The sequence below is a fragment of the Elephas maximus genome, chromosome 20 (assembly GCF_024166365.1).
Source record: "Elephas maximus indicus isolate mEleMax1 chromosome 20, mEleMax1 primary haplotype, whole genome shotgun sequence".
NCBI lineage: Eukaryota > Metazoa > Chordata > Mammalia > Proboscidea > Elephantidae > Elephas > Elephas maximus.
Window position 1 is genome coordinate 16,332,407 of NC_064838.1, and position 24,670 is coordinate 16,357,076.

General features: G+C 40.8%; 1 protein-coding gene across 10 annotated transcripts in view; it reads right to left on the reverse strand.

Annotated features, from left to right (window-relative positions):
* Positions 1 to 24,670, reverse strand: part of FRMD4B (FERM domain containing 4B) — a 386,278-nt gene that overhangs the window by 266,680 nt on the left and 94,928 nt on the right. For 9 of the 10 annotated variants that reach the window (XM_049863176.1, XM_049863181.1, XM_049863177.1 and 6 more), the window contains one exon: positions 15,343 to 15,470. The exons of the other annotated variant lie outside the window; for it this stretch is intronic. The gene's annotated coding sequence lies outside the window, so the exon portion shown is untranslated. The remainder of the gene's footprint in view (positions 1 to 15,342; positions 15,471 to 24,670) is intronic. 10 annotated transcript variants of the gene reach the window in all.

Genomic DNA, 24,670 nt, shown 5'->3' on the forward strand with positions numbered 1-24,670 from the left:
CCATTGCTGTCGAGTCAATTCAGGCTCATAACGACCCTATAGGACAGAGTAGAACGGCGCCATAGGGTTTCCAAGGAATGGCTGGTGCATTCCAACTGCCGACATTTTTGTTAGTAGCCCAATGCTTAACCACTGTGCTACCAGGGCTCCAAACCTCAGACCAAAAAACCCAAACCAAACCCTCTGCCGTCCAGTCGATTCCAACTCATAGTGACCCTATAGGACAGGGTAGAACTGCCCCGTAAAGTTGCCAAAGAGCGCCTGGCGGATTCCAACTGCTGGCCTTTCCGTTAGCAGCCATAGCACTTAACCACTACCCACCAGAGTTTCCAAACCTCAGACAGTCCCGTCCAAATTCCTTAGCTTATAATGTAATAAACAAACCAATAGAAGAAGAAGCAGGAGAATAGGCAATTTTCATAAGAAATACAAATGGCCAATTAATATAAGAAAAAATGCTTGACTTCATGGATAATCAAAAATCAGTTTTAAATAAATGACATACAAATGTTCTCTTATGATTGTCAAAAGCCAAATTACTTTTGGAAAACAAATCAATTGATGTAAGACATGTACTATTTTAAATCCCAACTACAGAAATTCAGAGTTGAAAGGGAAGCAAGTTTCTTTTAAAATTAAAAGATGAATTTAAAGTTGGCTTAGGTTGACGGGGTTAATGTCTGAAGCTAATTTCAAGAGACAAGGCTACAAGAATGAACGTAAGATTCTAAATCACAAATTAAATAGAAGGAATACAAAATCAGAGAGGCTGTTGACATTCTATCTTTTGGTATCAGGACTTGGACACGAACAGCCTTTTATTTCTACCCATTCCTTTTACATACCCTTCACGCATACTCCTTTCCCTACCACTGAGCTGAATTGTGACTTAGCCAAACAATCCATTAATCTATTGCTTCTTTTTAATTTCTAAAGTATATTTATTTGTCAGAGAAGACATTTAAGAAGTGCTCGTTAATTCTGCTGCCAGAAGGGTGCGGCTGGAATTAAAATTTAGCAGGAAACAGAGGGTAGAGAATTGACAGCAAAGGTGCACTCACTGCTCATCATTTTCAGGTAGTACTTCTTTGAGCTGAGGAGCCACAGGGTCACCTCAAACCGGCTTCAGAGGTAGTTCTTCTGTTTACACAGCACACCCCACTGGCTGCAGGGGAAAGTTCACTTCCAAGACACAGTTTAAAAATTAAATATTTACCCTGCTGGTCTACCATCTAAATCCCATCTCTAATCACTTTGGAATTCAAAGAACACACATGATCTTCTTTTGCCCCTAGCTCTCATGATTTTTTTTTTTCTCACGATGGCACCAGTTAAAATATTTAAGAGAGTGATGGTAATAGTATCATTTATTGAGCACTCATATGCCAGGCTTGGGGCTCAGGGAATCCCATTCGGTCCTCACATTGATGGTAGTACCTGGTACAAAGAAGCTTCAGAGAGAATTTACAGGCTTGGATGAGGAGAGATTGACAATGAAGACTTATTTTACGAACGAACCACAGTGAGATCGGCTGCTAACCAAAAAGGTTAGAGGTTCGAGTTCACTCAAAGGCACCTCAGAAGAAAGGCCTTTGTGATTTACTTCCAAAAAATCATCCATCAAAAACCCTAAGGAGTACAGTTCTAGTCTGACACACACAGGGTTTCCCTGAGTTGGAATCAACTTGATGGCAACTGGTTTATTGTTTTTATTTTACAGAGGATTTCAAGGGGGTAAAATAACTCTCCAAAGACCCCAAAATAAGTAAGTGGTAGAGCAGAGTTGACCTCCATCAAACTCCAGAGGTCATGCTTGAGTACTACACTCTCCTGCCCCCCTAATTCTTTAAAAGACCACTTCCAGCATAAACACACACACACAAACTTTTCAGATGATAATCAGTTTCAAAGTCTACCAGAACAGGTTAGGGCTTTTTATACCTTTCAAACTTTTATTGAAACCTGACAAACAGGACAGGCTATTTTCTGAGTACTTCATACAAAAGCAACTCCAAGGAAATGCTAATTAAAATGAAGCATATGCTTATGATATTAACAGCAATCAGATTTTCAGCAACAGAATGGGCCAACTTTGGGGCCTCTGGCCCATGCCAGATTTAACAACCTCCTCTTCCAACTAGGTGTAGCACCTGTAGAGTGGGCCATAAGGAAAGTGTTACTATACGGCGGAGCAGTAATGAGAGATTATCATTATCCTGGATCCGAACAAGACAGACTTTGTACAACCTCTGTGTGTGCATGTATGTTTTGGGTAGGTGGTTGGGAAGATTAAGTTAATCTGAGAGAGTCATCACAGAGGCTCCAGAGATAGAATTTATAGGCTTGGATGCGGAGAGGTTGACCACTCACATCGACACCAATCTATTGGTAATGCCTGCCGGGAGCCCAGTCAGGAAGGATTGTGAGAGAGTTCTGAGTTCTATGAAGAAAGGGTGCAGTGACTAAGAGGTGGTACAAATAGTTAATGAGTTGGACTGCTAACCTAAGGATGAAGGTTTGAGCCACCCAGGAGCACCTGGGAAGAAAGGTCTTGAGATCCACTTCCTAAAATTCAGTCACTGAAAACCCTGTAAAGCACAGGTCTACTCTGACATACATGGAATCACCAGGAGTTGGCAACTGGTCTACCCTGGTATGGGGGTACATATTTGCTAAGCCAGGACTAGAACGCTCATGGGAGTGCCAGATCTGTTAATCACCACAGAGGTACTTTAGAGCTGAGGTACCAGGCCTCAGGGAAGATCGCAGTGCAGACTGAGGAAAATGAAATCAGAAAGTAATCGGAGCTGTAACAACAGAAGGGTCTGTGGGATTTATCCTCAGTTGTGAAAAGATAAGCTCATAGACCCTCTTGGGGCTGAGAAGACAGAAAGACAACTCGGCTAAGAAACACGAGGGAAAAAAGTCAAACAATATGGCCGAGAACCTGTATTCTCAAGAGAGCTCAGTAGATTTGCTATTTCTTCGGCCCTTTCTTGTGCCTTTTGAAAACATGGACTATTTATAAGCCTTATCTTTTTTTATTTCCTTCCTTCATCCCTTAAAAGTTTTTTTTTTTTTTTGAGTATTTATATTTATATCTGGAATAGGATGAGCCAATAAGCTGGCAGGAAGATGTGTGAGATAGTGATATTGGTGAGAAATTAATGAAGGACATTCTGAAGTGAGACTTGTTTTGTTTCATTTTTCCCCGTTTCCCTTGTTTTAATAAAACATATACCAATTCAACAATTTCTACATGTACAATTCAGCAACACTGATTACATTCAAGTTGTGCAACCATTCTCACTCTTCTTTTCCAAATTGTTTCTCCCTTATCAACATAAATTCCCTGCCCCCTAACTTTCTATCTAATCTTCCAAGTTGCTGTTCTCAATTTGATCCCCTATAGATAATTTTTTAAAAGAGCACAATGTTCAAGGCAGACATTCTTTACTAATTAAGCTAAACTATTGTTTGATTTAAAGAAGACTTCTGGGCCAACTCTTCAGACCAAGATTAGACTGGACTATAAGACATAGAAAGACACTCGTGAAGAGTGTGCTTCTTAGTTCGAGTAGATACATGAGACTAAATGGGCAGCTCCTGTCCGGAGGTGAGATGAGAAGGTAGAAAGGGACAGGAGCTGGCTGAATGGACACGGGAAATCCGGGGTGGCAAGGAGGAGAGTGTTGTCACATTATAGGGAGAGCAACTAGGGTCACATAACAATGTGTGTATAAATTTTTGTATGAGAAACTAACTTGAGCTGTAAACCTTCACTTACAGCACAATTAAAAAAAAAAAAAGGAAGAAGGTTTCAGGGGATACTTTTAGTTTAAGATTTAAAGCTTATCTCAGGGTAATACTTTCAGGGGTTCATCCAGCCTCAGTGGCTCCAGAAAGTCTGAATTCCATAAGAATTTGAAATTCTCTTCCACATTTTCTCCCTTTTGATCAGAATTCTTCTATAGAATCTTTGATTGAAATGTCTAGTAATGGTAGCTGGGCACCATCCAGTTTTTCTGGTCTCATGGCAAAGGAGGCAGTTGTTCATGCAGGCGATTAGCCACACATTTCATTTCCTGCTTCTATTCCTGACTCTCCTTCTTTTTGCTCCAGGTGAATAGACATCAATTGTTGTAACTTGGATGGCTGCTTGCCAGCTTTTAAGACCCCAGACACCACCCAACAAACTAGGAGGTCGAACAGAAGCACAAAACATGATATTAGGCCAATTAACTTGGATGTCCCACGAAACCATCATCCTAAACCTCCAAACCAAATCCCATGAGGTGTTTGGTTGTATACAAGCAGCCTCAGCAGCTGCTCTTTTCCTTAAAAGTTTTTAACCAAGTGTCTTGACAATATCAGCCTGTCTCTGGTCAGCTAAGGGACAATAGAGTTATAGCCAATGTTTAAGTCAGAATATTGCTGTTGCTATCTGTCATTGAGTCAATTCTGATTCTCGGTGACCTCATGTGTGCAGAGAACTGCTCCATAGGGTTTTCAATGCTGTGACCTTTTTCAAGCAGATAACCAGGCTTGTCTTCCAAGGTGTCTGGGTAAGTTCAAACCACCAGCTTTTGACTAATGGTTGAGTGCCTGGTTTTTGTTTTTTTTTTTAAGTGAATGTGTAACAAGGGGAAATACTGACCCCTCATGGTAGTATTTGGAAAATCCCTAGCACAAGGCTTCCCCAAAAGTATTCAGGAATACTAAGCAAGCCCTCAAGATTTTCCACGGGAAAAGTATTCTGTGGTAAAATAACTCTGGGAAACAATTACATGTTATACTTCATGTACTGTATTCCTTTTTTTTTTTTGCATTCACAGGGCTTATTAGGAAGTTAAAGTCCCTAAGAAGCCCTGCAGTAAAGGAACTCTGTTTAATTGAGCATTTCCTAAATTTATCCGACCATAGACGTGAATTTTTTTTTTTTTAATTAATCAAACATGGGAGATGTGAATCTCAGAGGGAAGGAAAGATTATGAGATCTTCCAATCTTCCAGTCCAGAGATTTCCTTTCCAGAGCTCTTCCCTGCTAAAACCTTTGAAAACTTGGATTTTGATTTATAGTATTCCCTTGTGTCTGCTTGACTCTTGTCATTAGTAAACAGCTGGGTGAATATTAAAGCATAATTTCCCAGCTATTAACAGAAATCATTTATACACTCCTGGTTACTGGCTTCCAGTGAAGAAAAGCCAATAGCTTATCAACGCACTAAAGCTTTCAGGTTACCCCGTTGCAGTTGAAATTCAAATCGTTTGTAGATGGCTGTGTGGATACCAGAGCTCCTCAGAGTGCCGTAGGCTCTGAAGCCAGCCATTCAGGGTCGGAGCCCAGCTCTGCCTCTCACTAGCTGCGTGACCAGCCATTCAGGGTCGGAGCCCAGCTCTGCCTCTCACTAGCTGCGTGACCTTGGGCATGTTACCTAATCTCTGTTTTCAATGTCCTCATCTCTGAAATGGCAATAACAATTATCTCCTAGTTGTGTCAGAAATTCAGGGATTACATAAATTAATACATGTGAAGTGCTTAAAACAGTGCCTGGCAGTTGGGTAATAATTTGTTGCTTCTCAATTTGTGTTACTAATGTTAGTGGTATGAAGCATCACCTAAAGGGAAAATAATAGGGTTCCCCCCCGCCCACTTTAAAAAATATTGTACTTCTGTGTTAGGCCATGAGACCATTAAGAATCTTTAGTCAGCTATCACTAAAACATATTAGGGCCCATTTTATACAATTAACATTTTTCATTTGGAAGAAATGAAAGTTTTTTTATCTTCTTGAAACTCTTTAATGGCTTTCAAGCAGACTTAGCACAAATTTCAACACCTAGCACTTTAAAATCATTCTACATTTAGATTTTCCTGTATTCATATGCAATTTTGATGACTGTAAAGCTGTTACTTTTTTTGAAGGGGAAAGGGGCATGTGTCTGTTTTCTATTTATTTTAATTAAAGAAAATGTTTAACAATTAACTTTGAGGGGTGGATGATTAGAGCTTTTAATTTTCTACGCCATAAATACTTTTACTGTTTGAATTGTTGTGTAAAAATCAGGCATTATTTTGAAATAAAAAAACAATTTTTTAAATAAGAAAATGTAAAAAAATAAAATTCATCATTTTGTGGGACTTCAGAACCTAAGGTGATCCGGTTTGTGTGTGTGTGTGTTTAAGCAAACATCAGCAGAACATTCCGGTTTGTGTGTGTGTGTGTTTAAGCAAACATCAGCAGAACATTCAAGTACCAGCGGAAACAAACCAAATCCTTCAACATTTAGTATCTTAAAGGCCAGTCTCCAAATCCTGTCACTCACACCTAATGACTGTCAATTAAATCCTTTGTGAAGACATTTAAAATTGTTTGTTTTTTTCTTTTTAATTTATTAATTATTATACTTTCCCCTAACTATATTTTAACTAGACTGACTCAGGCCTAGAGGATACATGTCTTCCAGGGGCCTAGAAAAAAATGCTCTAGAGCTGAAGAACAAGCAGACAAGACCAACTTTATTGGTTTCTAAAGATGAAAAGAAAACTACCCAATCTAAAGTAGTAAATATTTAATTTAGTATCTACGAAAGTTAACATATCGCCGCCAACTTCTTTGTTGATAAGTGTAAGCCAGTTGCCCTCGAGTTGACTTCAACTCATGCAGTGTTCATTAAACGGCATTGTTTTAAAACAATTTTTAGGTTAAAACTTGACTGAGCATGAATTTTCAAGGATGCATTTTTTTATGATGAGTCCTGAAAAATTATAGTCAGTAATAAACTAAATGGGCTTCTTCTACCAAATAATTTCCAAAGCAAAATTATAGTCTTTAAAAATGTATAGTGTAAGAAATTACTTTTAATGTGCATTTTATTATGCTTGATATCACGTGGAGTGGGTATCTGAATGTAAGAATTCGTAACAAATACTTTAAAATATCCCTCACTGAAACAATTCATATTAAACAAATTAAAAACTTCTGCGCTTTGAAAGACACTGTTAAGAAAACAAAGGGGGGAAAAAAAGCTACAGACTGGGAGAAGATATTTGCAAAGCATTTATCTGATGAAGGACTCGTATCAGAATATATAAAGAATTCTGAAAATTCAGTGATAAAAAAACAATTTAATTTAAAAAATGGGCAAAAAATTGGATCAGACAACTCAAAGAAGATATACAGATGGCAAATGAGTACATGAAAACACACTCAGCCCCATTAGTCATTAGCCAATCAAAAGCACAATCAGACCCTACCACATACCTATTAGAAAGGCTAAAACGAACAAGACACATCAGACAAGTGTTAGCAACAATATGGAGGAGATGGAACTCTTATACACGGCTGGTGGAATGTAAAATGGTATATAAAAAACTCCTGTGCATTGGAAAACACTGTGGCAGTTTCTTAAAAAGTTAAACATCCACTTACCCTAAGATACAGCTATTCCAGTCCTAGGTATTTACTCGAGTGAAATGAAAGCATACGTTCAATACAAAGACTTGTATATGAAGGCTCATAGCGTCACTGTTTGTAACAGCAGAGAACTGGAAACAACCAAAAAGGCCCTCAATAGGTGAACTGTTAAACCATGGCACACACGTACAATCGAATATTGCTCAGCAATACAAAAGAATGAACTGTCGATACATGCTATAGCATGGACACATCTCAGAATAATTATTTTGAGTAAAAGAAGCCACACAAAAAAGAGCACATACTATATGATCCCATTTATATACGTTCTAGGAAAGGAAAACCAACGCACAGTCATAGAAAACAAGATGAGCAGTTGTCTGGGGGAGGAGAGAACCGGGCAGGGCAGGAGGGAGAAGAAACTGGTTACAAAGGGGCAAGAGAAAACTTTTGGGAATGATGGCTGGCTTCATTATCTTGATTACGGCGATGATTTCAAAGGTCAAAATCCACCAGATTGTACACTCAAAATCCATGCAGTTTATTTGTAGGTCAATTATACCTCAAAAAACGTTGTTTTTTAAAACTGGGAGAATATCCTTCATGAACAGCAGTGCCTGGAGGTGAGACCACTGTAACAATGAATGAGAGATGTTTAGAAAAGAGAAAGAAAAAAGATTTCAGAGCCAGGCCTGCAGGCAGAGTTCAGGGGGAAGCATACCCATACACAGAAATAAAGAGCTGTAAGGCGTAACTGTTGAGATGTATAACATAATTGTCTTAATTATACTGCTTTTAGAATTATGTTATCTGTTAATTATGTAATAACTGACAATCCAGGGGTCCCTAGGTGACACGAAAGGTTTGTGCTCCACTGCTAACCTAAAGGTTGACAGTTAGAACCCACCTAGCGGTACCATGTAAGGAAGGCCTGGTGATCTGCTTCCCTTCGGTTACAGCCGAGAAAACCATACGGAGCAGTTCTACTCTGTTACACACGGGGCTGCCATTGACTCGATGGCAACCAACAACTGACAATCCTGCCCAAGATAGCATATACTATGTCCTTGTCCCTCCTGTGAGCAGTCCAGTGCAATTTCATTACTCAGGAGAGCCCGCTAGAGAAAGAGCATGGAAGAATAAGATCTCGTCAATCCAGTGATGTTATGGGGACAAAGTCTGAATTCAGATACCCGACTCCACCTCTTCAAGCTGTAAGACACTGAGCAAATTATTAAGGCTCTCTAAAACTCTCTCCAACCGTGAGGTAGTGCATGCCACAGTATTCAGCTCACAGGGTGAATGTGAGGATTAAAAAATGCATATAAAAACCAGGCACATAATAAGCACTCAATTAAAAAAAAATTGTTTTTAGAAGTCTGTAATTGTAAAAATTCAAACCATATACAAGCATGTAAAGGAAAAGTAAATCTCTCAGCTGATGCCATCTGCGAGGTAATCTCCCTGAGGTTACCAACATGAACAGTAGGTACGCATCCTTCTACAAACTTACTATTACATTGTAGGGTTTGTATTGTTTTAATGAGTGATCCATTAAACAATGGTTTTTTCCCACGATTTTATTAGGGCTTTTTAAAAAATCTCTTATGATGCATAAAAAATTTTATGTATAAAAATGAATAGGTGTTCTGATATTGTGATTCTTCTTTTCTTTTTTAAAGAGGTTCTATTTTTAGAGCAGTTTTAGGTTTACAGAAAAATTGTGCAGAAAGTACAGAGCTCTCATCTGTTCCTTCCTCCCTGCACATTGTTTCTGTCATTGACATCTTACTTTCCTGTGGTACGTTTGTTACAGTTGTTGTTAGCGGCCTGCAAGTAGATTCCGATGCATAGTGACCCCATGGGACCGAGTAGAACTGCCCTGTAGGGTTTTCTTGGCTGTAATCTTTACAGAAGCAGACCACCAGGTCTTTGTCCCGTGGAGCCACTGGGTGGGTTCAAACTGCCAGCCTTTTAGTCAGCAGCCGAGTGCTTAGCCATTGGGCCACCGGGGCTCTTTGAACCAATATTAATACATTATTACTAACTAAAGTTCACAGTTTACAGTGGGGCTCACTCTGTGTTATATAGTACTATGAGTTTTGAGAAATGTTTAATGTCATGTGTTCAGTGTTGTCCATTATATACAACATGCCTGTCTTAGTTATCTAGTGCTGCTATAACAAAAATACCACAAGTGGGTGGCTTTAACAAACAGAAATTTATTTCTTCACAGTAAAGCAGGCTAAAAAGTCCAAATTCAAGCTGTCAGCTTCAGGGGAAGGCTTTCTCTCTCTGTTGGCCTTCTCATCGATCCTCCCCCAGACTAGAAGCTTCTCCACACAAGGACCCCGGGTCCAAAGGATGCACTCTGCTCCTAGCACTGCTTTTTTGGTGGTATGAGGTCCCCTGTCTCTTTGCTGGATTCTTTCTTTTATATCTCAAGAGATTGCCTCAAGACACAGTCCAATCTTGTAGACTGAGTCCTGCCTCACCAACACAACTGCCACCCATCCTCCCTCATTAATATCATAAAGGCAGGATTTACAACATAGAGGAAAATCACTCAACACGGGGAATCATGGTCCAGCCCAAATGATACACACATTTTTGGGGGGACATAATTCAATCCATGACAATGCCTTAAATACGAAAGAAGGAGACCTAAAACTACAACCAGAAGCATCTGACTTGGCAGTAAATTACCAGATAGAGGAGTCAGACCTCACTGAGGGAGGGATAAGACCAAATTCTTACTATACCCAAAGGCTGTTTTTCCACACATGTAGTTTAACCCAGAACAGGAAAACTGCTTTGTGTTGTAAAGCATAATGAAATCCTCACTTCAGGTTAAACATTGCCCAGGGATGCTAGATAGGGGCACGTACAAGTGCAGACAGATCTTCCAGGATTGTTTTGGTGACAAAAAGTAGAAAATTGTACCAATGCCCATGTTTTAGACCAGGTCAGATTGATTTAAAAGAAGAACTTCAAATTTAAACATCATGAAATTAATACATGCTCACTGCATAAGTAAATAAAACACAAGTATACAGGACCAGATTTTCTTCCCTCCTGTCCTTCTCCTAATCCCATCTGTCACAAGTAACAGCCATTAACAAGCTGAGGGTCTCTCTCCAGATTATATGGTATATATGTGCACAGGTGTGTGAGCTTATTTTTTTAGACTGCTCGTTTGTTTTTAACAAATATGATCATAATATATACCACTTCAGCAATTTTTTTTTCACTTAGTATATCTTAGAGACCTATCCTAACTCATTTTTTTGTGTCTGGCAAAACATACATAACATAAAATTAGCCATTTGAACCAATTTTAAGTGTACAATTCTTTCGCATTAATTCTATTCACAATGTTGTGCCACCAACGCCACTATGTAATTCCAAAGCGTTTTCATCCCCCTAAACAGAAAGCCAGTGCTCCCTACCCAGTAACTCCCGGGTCCCTCCTCCCTCCAGCTCTTGGCAATCACTAGTTAACTTCTGTCTCTACGTGTGCACTTGTTCTAGACATTTCTCCTAAGTGTGATGATCATACAATATTTGCCCTTTTGTATCTGACTTATTTCACTCGGCATAATGTTTACAAGGTTATCCATATCGTACCATGTATCAGAACTTCACTTCTCTTTATGACAATAATATTCCATGGCACGTATATCCGTTCACTTGTTGATGGATACCCTAACTCTTTTTGAAGGACACATAGCATCCTATCAGATGGAAATACCATTGTTTATTTACTAGTCTCCTACTTAGAGACTACAAACCGCTGCAGTATTTTTGCTATTGAAACAGTTCTAGAGTGAACATACTTGTACACATATTGTTTTGTATCTGTACTAGTTTATCTAGAAGATAATTTCCTAGAAGTTGTTCTTACCTGGTCAATAGGAATCTGCATTTCAAATTTTGATAATACTGCCAAGTTAGCATCTAAAAATACTGCCCCTATTGAGATTCTCATCAGCAGTGAAGATGACAGCCTGTTTGTCCATATCCTTCCAATGAGGAGTATTCAAAACTCGCTTCATCCTTGCTAGTCTGCTAGGTGCTGAGCTTGGTTACTTAGAGTAAGTACAAGGGAGGGCACGAAGGTATGCAGTGAGGGCAGAGGGTGCTCAGGGGTAAAATCCGAGTCCCTGGAAGACTCTTGCTAAGGATCCAAGGCAGAGAGCAGAACTCCAGGACCAAGAGGACCAGTAAGGGTTCAGGGCTGACTTTGAGTAGGAATCACACATGCAGTTGTGGTGGTTGCTAAAATATGGAAATCTGTCCCTGTTGGTTGGTAATTGGCCACTGCCCTGAGCCTCATCCTGGAATCCCATCCCAGGTCCCCACGATCCAGCAACTGAACGGGAAACACCCTGCCAAGAGGGGCCCTGCTGGACCCTGCTCAGCACTATGGCTGATAACTGTTCAGGCTGATCCTTATTTATGCCGACTGGTTGTTAGTACTTTGAATATTACTCCTTCCTACACTGAGTCAGATTTTGGTGAGACACATCTGATCCCCGCCATCCTTTACTTCTGAACCTAAAAACATGGTTTGTCTATCTCGCTTCCTAGGTCCTGTGCTCTTGAGGCCAGCAACCTTGTCTTTCTCATTCATTCTTTCAATCCATGGATGCTTATCAAGAGGCTCACCTGTGGCCACTGCCAGACCCTGATCCCAGGGTATAACTGTGAAAAGGCAAACATTGCCCTGCACCTTGTGGAATTTACATACCAGAGGGAAGCAGGTAAAAAATAATCGAAGAGACAGACAAAATAACTGCCAATGGTAACGTGCAATGAAGGAAACAGGCAAGGTTCTGAAGATGAGTTAATGAACGATTAACTTCTGCCCTCTTGGCACACCTGCGTGCCCTCCCTTCTATCTATTTTAAATAAGTGAGCTCAGCACCTATCAGACTGGCAAGGATGAAACAGATTTTGAATACTCCTTGTTGGAAGACTACGAACATACTCTCATATTCACTGCCAATGAGAATATCAATAGGGGCAATAATTTTGGAAATGAATTTCACAGACCAAACATGTTTGGTAAAGCGGATGGTTGGCAAAAACCAGGAAACCCTCACTGAGATAGCTGACACAACAACCACAGCAACGGGCTCAAACACACCAAAGGGCACGGAGATGGCACAGTACTGGGCAACACTTCCTTTGGTTATACGTGAGTTCACCGTGAGCTGGAGCCAACTGAATGGTAGCTAACAACAACAACAACTTCACAGAGGGAGCCCCCTCTCTAGTGGGCTAGCCAGAGAAACCCTAGTCTGTGACTTAAAGCAAAAGGCAAATGAGTTAGGTACAAGGGAGAGAGAGAAGCCAAGTTGCCTTGTGCAGTGTGTACAAAGGCTCCAAGGAGACAGGAGCTGGTCATATTTAGAGGGACTGGAAGGAGGCAAGAGTGAGCACAGAGAGCCAAGAGAAAGATGTTGGAGGAAAATGGCTAGGGCCAGGTTCATGCCTCACCTTGCAGATTACAGCCAAGAGTTCTAGATAATCTGAAGTGGAATTTAAGATCCTGAATCATTTAAGTCTGTATCCCCCAATACTTCTCAAAGTATCTGAATCAAGGAGATAATCTGTAAGAGTCTGGGAAATGCTCTCCGCCCCCTGTAGCTTTCTTTTCTCTCTGCCTAGTGGCCCATCAATTCCTGTGACAGCTGCTTGATAGTACAAATATGACAGGGCTATAGAAGCATCTAAAAGATGCTTCTCCAGCATCTTTTTAGTTCTTCTACATCTCCACCCTTCAGACAATCATATGATATCTCTGAAGTTTCTAAGGACACTTTACTGAATGGTGAAATGTTGTTGTTAGGTGCTGTCGAGTCGGTTCCAATTCACAGAGACCCTATATATATCAGATACGAAACACTGCCTGGTCCTGCGCCATCCTCACAATCATTGTTATGCTTGAGCCCATTGTTGTAGCCACTGTGTCAATCCATCTCTTCGAGGATCTTCCTCTTTTTTGCTGACCCTCTACTTTACCAAAAGCGGTGTCTTTCTCCAGTGGCTGGTCCCTCCTGATAACATGTCCAAAATATGTGAGACAAAGTCTCGCCATCCTTGCTTCTAAGGTGCATTCTGGCTGTGCATCTTCCAAGACAGATTTGTTCGTTCTTCTGGCATCCATGGTATATTTAATATTCTTCGCCAACACCCTAATGCAAAGGGGTCAATTCTTCTTCAGGTGCATATGAGGCAACTGAAAATACCATGGCTTGGGTCAGGAGATAAAAATAGCTAATATTTATTGAGCACCTTTTAAGTATGCTTGGCATACTTCCATAATATATGCTTTGCATATATTAACTTATTTCATCTTCTCCACTACAACGATTCTTTTCCCTCAGTTTCCACATCTGTAAAATGTGGCCAGTTAGCAAATGATATAGTTGCTAATAAAGGCCACATTTTACAGATGAGGAAACTGAGGCAAAGGAAGACAAATCACTTTAATCTCAGTCTCACAGGTGGTACGCTGTAGAGCAAGAACCTCCAGGGTCCATGCTCCGAACCGCTACGCGACGCTCCTCTCCGGCAGAGGCTAGGATGAGGAAATGACAATCCTACTGTTTATTTCTCTCAAGGAAGCATTTTGAGAAGACTGGGTAAATGCTGTTCTTCACTGTTGCACAATCTATTTGTGCACAGTTCATACTTTTGCATGTGATACATCAATACCCTTACACCACCTTTCGCCTGTCAGATATGAGATCAGCCGATGAAGCCAAATTTTGAGATCTCATGTCTGCATACCCAGCAGTTTGGTTTCTACAGTGTTGCCAGCTTTATCTCCATGGCAGTGCTTGTGCCACCATTCCAATATTCCATTTTGCCCTTACTATTTTCTAAAAAATCAGTGGAAAACTAAAAAAAAAAAAAAACCCAACTATTGATATGAAGGATGTAAAGCACATCTTACTACAGCGTAGACGAAAATCACTACATGTATAGAAATAAGCAACCATTAGCTTTGCTCAGTTGTCCACTGGACTAAAGCTGTCAAGTGCTTAACTGTGAATATAAAAGGAAAATAATTTTACATATGTAAAATGTATACATATGTATATGAAATATAAGAAATATAGAAAATGTGTCTAAAGCGAAGTTAGTAAATTTTTGTCCTCTAGGAATATTGTCTCTAGTAATATTTTCCCTAGTAAATATTTTCTGGGAATAGGACACCTTTATAAAATGTAAGTCTACTATTCAACTCTTGGACATTTAGCTTTTATACAAAACACTTAGGCTTACTGTATTTGCAAATGTCAAATCCAGTAACACAAATTTTTTTAATAATATATATATATTTTTATTTTGGTGAAAATATACACAGCCATACATCATTTCAACAATATCTAACGCACAAGTCAGTGACATTGATGACATTCTTCGAGTTGTACAAATATTCTTGCAAATTGTTCTACCACCACTGACTTAAACTCATTGCCCCATAAGTTTCTCAGCTAATCTTTTGAGTTGCTGTTGTCAGTTTGGTCTCACATAGATAGTTCTTTAGAAGAGCACTATGCTCAAGGCAGACATACTTTACTTATTAAGATAAACTATCTTTTGGTTCAAAGAAGACTTTAGGGGGATAGTTTTGGTTTAAGGTTTAAAGTTTAAACACTATCTCAGGGCAAAAGTTTAAGGGGTTCATCCAGCCTCAATGGCTCCTGAAAACCTGGATAACACAAATGTTTTGATGGTATATCATATTATATTATATATTATATCATATCATGTCACATAGTGCAATATATTATCATATTGCTTATTTCCACTTGACCAATAAATGTGAGCTCACACACCAACATGCATAAACCCGCTTTCCTCTTCCAACCCCGGAAAGAGTTCAGCTTTCCCAGAGCCGTCCACTTACCTTTAAGCAGTGAGTGTGCTCTTGCCTCGCTTACGTTTTCACAGCAGTAATCTTCCGATTTTGGTTTCTATGCACAGATGTCATTTTTTCCTCTCACACAGTCTTTCTCCCGGCTTTCTCATCAAAGCCTGCAACACAGACGAGATGCTCCTTAATTTCTGTTGGCACACAGGAAGGAACTATAAATCTCAAGTCAGTGACACTTCTAATTTATTTCTCATTTTCCCCTGGCTGGCTACAGTTTAATCACAGTTCTAGAAATTCACCTAATTAGACGAGATGTAGAACAGAACTAGCTCAAAGACGGATGAAATCAAGGCTATTCTCCTTAACAACTAAATATTTGAAACTAATGGAGCTTCTGAGACCACTCATTTCATTGACTTCGTCTCTCCGAGAGGAAGTTCTGAAGTGCTGAAAGTTATCTACCGTCTGTTGTAAAACCAGGGCTGTCAAAGAGGAGGAACTCAGTAAGACATCACCTCAGAATCCGTGTTTCTGAATTACGGAAACCAGGATGGCACTCCTGAATCTCCTTATCAACAGATTTCAGTGTGGACAGAATGAAACACAGGCCACGCATGAATACTGAGGAAATGTAGCGTGCCTATCACGCCATAAGATACACTTATTTACATTTACTTGTCACTCCCTCTATAAGAAAACAGCTTTTCCCCCAGAAGCTTTCCTGAAGTCAGTAAGCGTCCTGTTCTGTTGTCTGCTGTGAGTCCCAATGGTTTCACACACACACCAGTGTGGGAACACGGGACGAAGGGAGGAGGGTGGAAGCAGCAGATGTGATATTCATTGAGTGCCCACCACGAGCTATGCGGTATGCCAGGCACATCACTTATTCTGCTGCTCATGCTTCTAGGAACTCGAAAAGTACTACAGATATTATCACACCATGAAGATGAGGAAACTGAGTCAGGGAAATTAGCTATTTTGCCCAAGGTTACACTCAACAAGTCAGTTTTCTGATTCTGTGGCCCCATGCACACTGACTGCCTAGCCACAATGGGGAACACGAGAAAAACAGGAAAGATACGTCTATTTGTCCCAGACCTAGGAACAGAAATAGAGTGCACAGTATTTGGAAGGAGATTAAACTGCGAGGAAAGGAGCTAAGAGTATTATGGGCACATATTCTTTTATTCTATGACAGGGTGGATGTCTGACAACCTTCAAACATACCAAAGATACAGATGCAATCAGAGCATATAACTTCACCCACAAATTCAGTAGAAGATAATTGTGATATTAGGCCCCTGAGAAGTAGCAAAGAAGTTCAAGGTCTCAATGAGCTAGGGTAGATCAGTTGTGATCACCATCACTAAGTAAGCAACTAGTTCTGGCACCAGTGTAATGAACATCCAGGCACTAGAAACGCGACAACGTGCCACATGCCACGGACCTTCGGTATCACTCACAAAGAGTCAAAACTCTCTAGTATTTGAATTCAGGAATCCAAGAGTCTACCACAGGTTTTTCAAAACCCACACCCACTGCCGTCAAGTCAATTTCAACTCCGCAAACCTATACCACAGAGTGGAACTGCCCCATAGGGTCTCCAAGGCTGCAACTCTTTACTGAAGTAGTCTGCCATATCTTTTTTCTACAGGGCAGCTGGTGGGTTCGAACTGCCAACCTTTCAGTTAGCAGCTGAGTGCTTTAACAACTGTTTCACCAAGGATCCTTCTACAGGTTTTAAGGGAGGAACAACAACAACAAAAAAGGAGGCATGGTTCAATAAACTTAGTTCACAATGATTTAAACCAAGGTCAGAAAAATATAGGCCTGCTGCTTATATTTATAAATAAAATGTTATTGGCATACTGCCTCCTTCATTCATTTACATATTGTCTATGGCTGCTTCTGAGCTACAACTGCAGAGCTGAAAAGCTGAGACAGAGACTGTCTGGACCACAAGGCTGAAAATATTTACTATCTGGCCCTTCACAGAGAAAGTTTGCTGGCTGCTGATTTAAACTGTTCAGCAAATTTCTTTACTGCAGGGTTCCTCAGGATCTTGAATAGGCTATTACATATTTTCAGTTTTCACAGGGATAATGTATAGTAAAATTGCATCTTACACGGGAGGTAGTTTCTAAAGTCTGTTCACAGTGAAAACTGTGTATGGTCAAATTAACCGTGACAATCCCTTAAGGAAAGTTCCTTGTTAGAACCCATCAGAAAACATCATCATCAATATAGCAAATTTTTCCCTCAAAGTTGTAACAGATGAAATTGTCTTTGAGCACTACATGAAAAAGTTGGCTTTATTTATGGGCCACTTGCATAAAAAGGAAACCCAGGTGGCATAGTGGTTAAGAGTTCGGCTGCTAACCAAGAGGTCAGCAGTTCAAATCCACCAGGCGCTCCTTGGCAACTCTTTGGGGCAGTTCTACGCTGTCCTATAGGGTCGCTATGAGGTGGGATTGACTCGATGGCAACCAGTTTGGTGGCGGTGTTAGCTGCTGTGGAGTTGGCCTCTGACTCACGGTGACCCCATGCCCCAGAGAATGAAATGCTGTCTGGTCATGTGCCATCCCCATGATTGGTTGCGGATCAGACCATTGTGATGCATAGGTTTTCCCTGGCTGAATTTTCAGAAGTAAATTGCTAGGCCTTTCTTCATAGGCTTAGTCTGGAGACTTCACTGAAACCTGTTCAGCATCATGTTGTTGTTATTGTTGTTAGCTGCTATTGCTCCAGCACATGGAGACCCCATCATAACAGAATGAAACATTGCCTGGTCCTGTGCTATCTTCACGGTCTTTGGTATGCTTGTACCCATTATTGTGGCTATTGTGTTCATCTCATTTAGGGTTTCCTTCATTTTTGCTGACCCTCAACTCTACCAAACGCGATGTCCTTTTCTAGTGATGAGTCTTTCCTGATGACATGACCCAAGTATGCAAGATAAAGTTTCACCATTCTTGTGTCTAAGGAGCAATTCAGCTGTGTTTCTTCTAAGACTGATTTGTTTATGTTTTTTTTTTTTTTTTGGCAGTCTGTGGTGTATTCAATATTCTTTGGCAACACCATAATTGAAATGCATCAGTTCTTCTTCAGTCTCCCTTTTGCACTGTCCAGCTTGCACATGCATACGAGGCAACTGAAAAGACCATGGCTTGGATTGGGCACACCTTAGTCATCAAAGTGATGTCTTTGCTTTTCAGGACTTTAAAAAGGTCTTTTGTGACAGATGTGCCTAATGCGACAGATACATCATTTGATTTCTTGACTACAGCTTCCATGGGTGTTGATTATTGACCAAAGTAGAATGAAATCCTTGACAAATTCAATCTTTTCTCTGTTTACCATGATGTTGCTTATTGGTCCAGTTATGAGGATTTCTGTTTTCTTTATGTTGAGGTGTAATCCATGTTGAAGGCTGTATCTTTGATCTTCATCAGTAAGTGCTTCAAGTTGTCTTCATTTTTGGCAAGCAAGGTTGTGTCACCTGCATACTGCAGGTTGTTAATGAGCATCACAGCAACGTGATGTTTGGCACATAGGAACACGTATGCCTGCACTGACAGACAGGCGGTGGCTGTGGATGCGGGGCATTGGCTGGGAATCGAACCTGGCTCTTCTGCATGGAAGGTGAGAATTCTACCAATGAAATAGTGATGACCCCGATATATAGAAAGACAAATATATTAAAATAATAGCATCACTCACAGCATGGCAAAATACTTGAAGGAACAGGAACCACCCAGTGTAAAAATGTCGTCATGGCAACTGACCTCGTATAACTTCAGGTGGGAGAAGGAGAATCAAGATCAACAGCCCAAAACTGATTCCTATAAGGAGAAGGTCAGCCGTATTTCCTCCTTCAACCTTTTACCAATTCTGACACCAGCTGTCCCTCCTGCAGCATTCTACTTCTATGCTGGGTTTGATAATTTGTTGCAACGGCCACACAGAACTCGTAGACCATACTCACCATTATGAGGTTTATTAGGGAAGTAGTAGGTTACAATTCAGGATCAGGATCGACTCAGTGCACAGTTCTTTGTTCAGGACAGCTTCTCAGCTGTACCTGCAGGCAGGCCTCTCTCTTGGCCTCAGTCCCTCTCAGCTCTTTGGCCCCTGCTCTGCTCGACCAAGTGTTACAGAGCTCTTCAGTTCTGCCAATAAGTGCCCGAAGGCACCCCTCTCCACCAGCAAGCCTCCTGCCCAAAGGTGCTCAGCTTTCTCCCTCGGTGAGTTGGCACGCCCACTGTATCCACCTCACTCTGTGGGCTGGGAAGCCCACCATGCTGTCTTGCGCTGGTCTCCTGGTTCTGCTGCTGTTTCTCTGCCACTGCTTTTCACCGTGTCTGGTGTTACAGTTGTCTCCTGGGTCTAAGAGTTTCTCAGTTCAGGGACTACAGGTCTAAAGGACACGCTCCACTCCTGACTTTCCTCCTGATGGTAGTGAGGTCCCTCCTCTCACCTCTGAGATCGGCTCCCTTTAAGCTAGTGGGATGGTAAAACTGACCAATTGCCTTGTTAGGCTTCCATATACCTTATTTGCAGGGTCTCACCTCCCACAAAGGTACAATGCACCTTATTTGCATTATTGGCAGGCTGTCCAATGCCATTGGTGGGCCATGAGCACCTCATTTGCATAGCACCACTCAATCATTTTCTGGGAGTCACAAAGACTATCACTGGAAGGGCCATATTAAGTAATTCATGGTACCACAACCAGGGAAAAAAAGATTCAGATGGCATCTCAAATTCATTTCTTGAATTTGCAGAAGTTAAATATGCATTTGATATGATTCTACTACGGTTTTCATTGTGGATTTAATCACAGAATCCTCCTTCCTCATCCTCCTCCTACATAAAATCCTCTAATGGATTTTATGGAACACATTTTGGGAAATGCTGAAATACTTGAAAACATGGTGTTGTGGATTGAATTGTGTCCACAAAAATATGAACTCAAGTTCTGGCCCCTTCGCCTGTGGATATGATCCTCCTTGCAAATAGGGTTTATCTTTTTTAATGTTAATGAGGTCATACCAGGGTAGGGTGGTATCTTAGTTATCTAGTGCTGCTATAACAGAAATACCACAAGTGGATGGCTTCAACAAAGAAAAATTTATTTCCTCACAGTGAAGTAGGCTAGAAGTCCAAATTCAGGGCATCAGCTCCAGGGGAAGGCTTTCTCTTTCTGTCAGCTCTGGAGGAAGGTGTTTCTCATCAATCTTCCCCCAGACTAGGAGCTTCTCTGCACAGGAACCCCAAGTCCAAAGGGCGCACTCTGCTGCTGGCACTGCTTTCTTGGTCGTATAAGGTCCCCAACTCTCCACTCACTTCCCTTTCTGTTTATCTCTTGTAAGATAAGAAGTGGTGCAAGCCACACCCCAGGAAAACCGTTTACATTGGATCAGGGATGTGACCTTAGTACGGGTGTTACGATCCCATCCTAATCCTCTTTAACATGAAATTACAATCACAAAATGGAGGACAACCACACAACACTGGGAATCATGGCCTAACCAAGTTGACACATATTTTGCGGGAACACATTTCAATCCATGACGGGTGGGTCCTACACCTAATTACTTCTGAGTTATAAAAAGAGTAGGGTAGACACAGAGGCCCACAGAAAGAAGATGGCGTATGAAGACAGACACACACGGCAGATGCATCCAAGCCCAGGAACACCAAGGATTGCTGGGAGCTACTAGGAACTGAAATAGACGAAGAAAGACCTCCCTCTAGAGCCACACCCCAAATTTGGAATTCTAGCCCCCTGAACTGTGAAGAAATACATTTCCATTCTTTAAAGCAGCCCACCTGTAGTATTTTTTGTTACAGGAGCATTAGTAAACTAAGACACGTGGGTATTACAGGTCAATCAACTGGACAGAACACACATTCAGCAACTTTCTTATTCTTGATTATAGAAGAAGTGTAGCAGCACAGGGATAGGGAGGACTCAACGTGCTTAGACATCAGTCGAATGTTTCATTCTGCTGAAAAGCCCAGCAACTGATGAATTACTGACCCGCTAGATGACAATTTCATAAGCTGGAATACAGCAGAAGCAACAAGGGGCTGTGTTAGTCCAAGAAGAGCTTTTGGGTGATAGAGAAACTTGGTCAAACCTTCTCAGAGGTCACAGTAGTAGAGGCAGGGGGTGGTAGAGCCCCCACTTGGCTCCTCAAATGTGCGACACTCTGCTTCCAGCACCGCCGTGCCCCACCTCACCCCCATCTTCACCCCTGTTCGCTCTCTACACAGCAGCCAAAGTGGGGGTAAAAATACAGGAATACACAAGAGATAAGGCAATAAACTCCTATCCATGTGCCCATCACTCAAAACAAGTGTTATTATTTTTCAAATTTATTTCATATCCTGACTTTATTCTTTTAAGATTAAGGAGTTAAAGTCCATACAGAGTTAAACCTCCCCATATTAGTCTCCCCAGTTTGGTTCTCCCATCCTCTTTAGAGGCAACCACGATGATGAATTTGGTAGATATCCATGTTCATGTTTACTTACACAGTTGTTTCTCATTTTCCCCAGATTCCATATTTGTAAATTCACCTACTTACTAAAATTTATTTGTAACCTCAAAATCAATACTTGCTGTACTTCAGCAGGCATTCAGAGATATACGCAAAACCAAACCAAACCAAACTACCGCCATTAAGTCGATTCCGGCTCAGAGTGACCCTACAGGGCAGAGTAGAGCTGCCCCATAGAGTTTCCAAGGAGAGGCTGGTGGATTTGAACTGCTGACCTTTTAGTTAGCAGCCATAGCACTTAACCACTATGCCACCAGGGTTTCCATAGATATGTGCAGAGTGGCACAAATTCTTAGTCCCCAAGTGGCACACTTCCAGCTGAGGCCAGACAAGGTGACATTCTACGCTCTTGTTTCGTCTGCCACACTGGAAATAAGTGTTCTTTTTGCAATCTATTTAGTGCTATGTGTTTTGTATTTTTGTGCTTTTTGTTGGTGGTTTCACTGTTGAAAATGCTCCCCAAGCACAGCGCTGATATGCTGTCTAGTGCTCCTAAGTGTGAGCAGAAAATAGATGTGTTAAATAAGCTTCGTTGAGGCATGAGTTATAGTGGTGTTGGTTATAAGCTCAGCGCTAATAAATCAGTAATATACATTTAAAAAGGTGTTTTAAATAGATACGCACATTAAAAAAGGTCATGTATTGATTAGTTAATCAAAATGTTTTGACCAGAGGCTCACGGGAACCAAACCCTGAATTCTCCCTAGGAGCAATGGTTCAGTGTTTGCTAATTAGATGTTCACAACGACTTTATAGAATATAACTGCTGTGAATAATACACAACCTACCCATCCAAAAGAACACACTCCATAGTTTTGTGATTTTTAAACTTTATGTAAGTTGTATCATACTGTATGTTACATTTTACTCAATACAGTTTTTGAGATATTTCCACTGGGATATAGATATATCTAGATTATTAACTGTTGCATAGTGTTCCCTCATAGGACTGTATCAGGGTTTAATTTTCATTTCTGGATTGATGAATATTTGTGGAGTGTCCAACTTTTATTCATAACAAAGGATGCTATAATGAACATCCTTCACGGTTCTCCTTCTGCCCACAGGCCTCCCTGTTCATCACAGAGGTTTCCTGGGGCACACACGACCTGCAGACCAGTATGTGTGTGCATGTGTACAGAAATTTCTCCTGGTGGACCCCACCTGGGGGACACTTCGGTCCAGCTCTCCTATGCGGTATCTGGGAAAGTGAGAGAATTCTTTGTGGGTTGAGGGGTGGGTAGGACAGGGATGCTAAATTTTCTACAGTGTATGAGACAGTCCTGAATAGCAAAGGCTTGTCTCCTGCAAAATACCAAATCCCCTCTGTAATGGATTGCTTTCCCCAAAATATCTGTCAACTTAGCTGGTCCATGATTCCCAGAATTGTGCGACTGTCCATCATTTTATGTGATTTCCTATATGTTGTAAATCCTATCACTATGGAGTAACGAGATGGATTAGCGGCAGTTATACTGATGAAATCTACAAGATTAGATAGTGTCTTAAGCCAGTCTGTTCTGAGATATAAAAGAGAGAGGTGAACAGAGAGGCATGGTAACCTCATACCACCAAGAAAGCAGCGCTAGGAGCACAGCGTGTCCTTTGGACCTGAGGTTTCTGCACTGAGATGCTCCCAGACCAAGGGAAGATTGATGACAACGACCTTCTTCCAGGGCCAACACAGAGAGCTTTCCCCTGCAGCTGACGCCCTGAATTTGGACTTGTAACCTACTAGACAGTGAGAGAATAAATTTAAAGACATCCACTTGTGGCATTTCTGTTATAGCAGCACTAGATGACTAAGACGCCCTCCTTTTAGGAGCACTACTGATTTCTGTTTTGAATGGAATCTCTGTGTTGTAGACCGTGTGCATTTTAAGTCAAACCAGAGAACGACAACTTGCTTTCCAAAGTGCCTCCTGCCATGAATGAGTGCCTGTTCACCTCTGTTCCTTGTCACCCCTCACTGTCAGACTTTTCAATGTCTTCCACTCTGATGAGTCTAAGGTGCTATCTCATTGTGATTTTAAACTTGCGTTTCCCTGATTTTATTCGTGATGTGGGATATATTTTCATATTTTTATTGCCCATTCTCATCTCCCCCTTGGGGACGTGTCTTTTAATAAGCTGCCCATTTTTCTATTGGGTAGCTTGAATTTTCCTTCTTGATTTGCAGGAGTTCATTAGAGACTGAAAATATAGCTTTGGTCGGGTGTTTGGAGATGCAAGTATCTTCTACCAGTCTGTCATCTGCCTTTTAACTGTATAGTGATATTTTGTGCAGAAATTAGGCGTTTTGATACAGCGAAATCCATCAATCTTGTCATTATTGGGTGTGATTTTTGAGTCTCTAGTTTATAATATCTCCACTGTCCTAAGATCATAAAGGTATCCTCTTTTTCCCCCTGAGGGTTTTAAAATTTTTTATCTTATGTATATATAGGTTTTAATCCATTTTGTAATGTTTTTGTGCCAAGTGTGAATTAAGAATCTAATTGTTTTTTTCTTCTAGAAAAACAGCTGTTTCAACAACATTTACTTCTGATACTTCATGCTTTCCACTTCTGATTTCCAATGCCCCTGTATCATATAGAAAGGTCAGTACGTGTTTAGGCTCATCATTGGGCGCTCTGCTCTCGCCTGTTGATCTATTCATTTATACCCCTTCACCAATAATATAGTGTCTTAATTACTATTAATGACTGACTTCATAATACTTTGTGATAGGTAGGAGAAGTCCTTATTCTTTTTTCTTATATTATGGATTCTCTTACTATATTCTTGATTTTTTA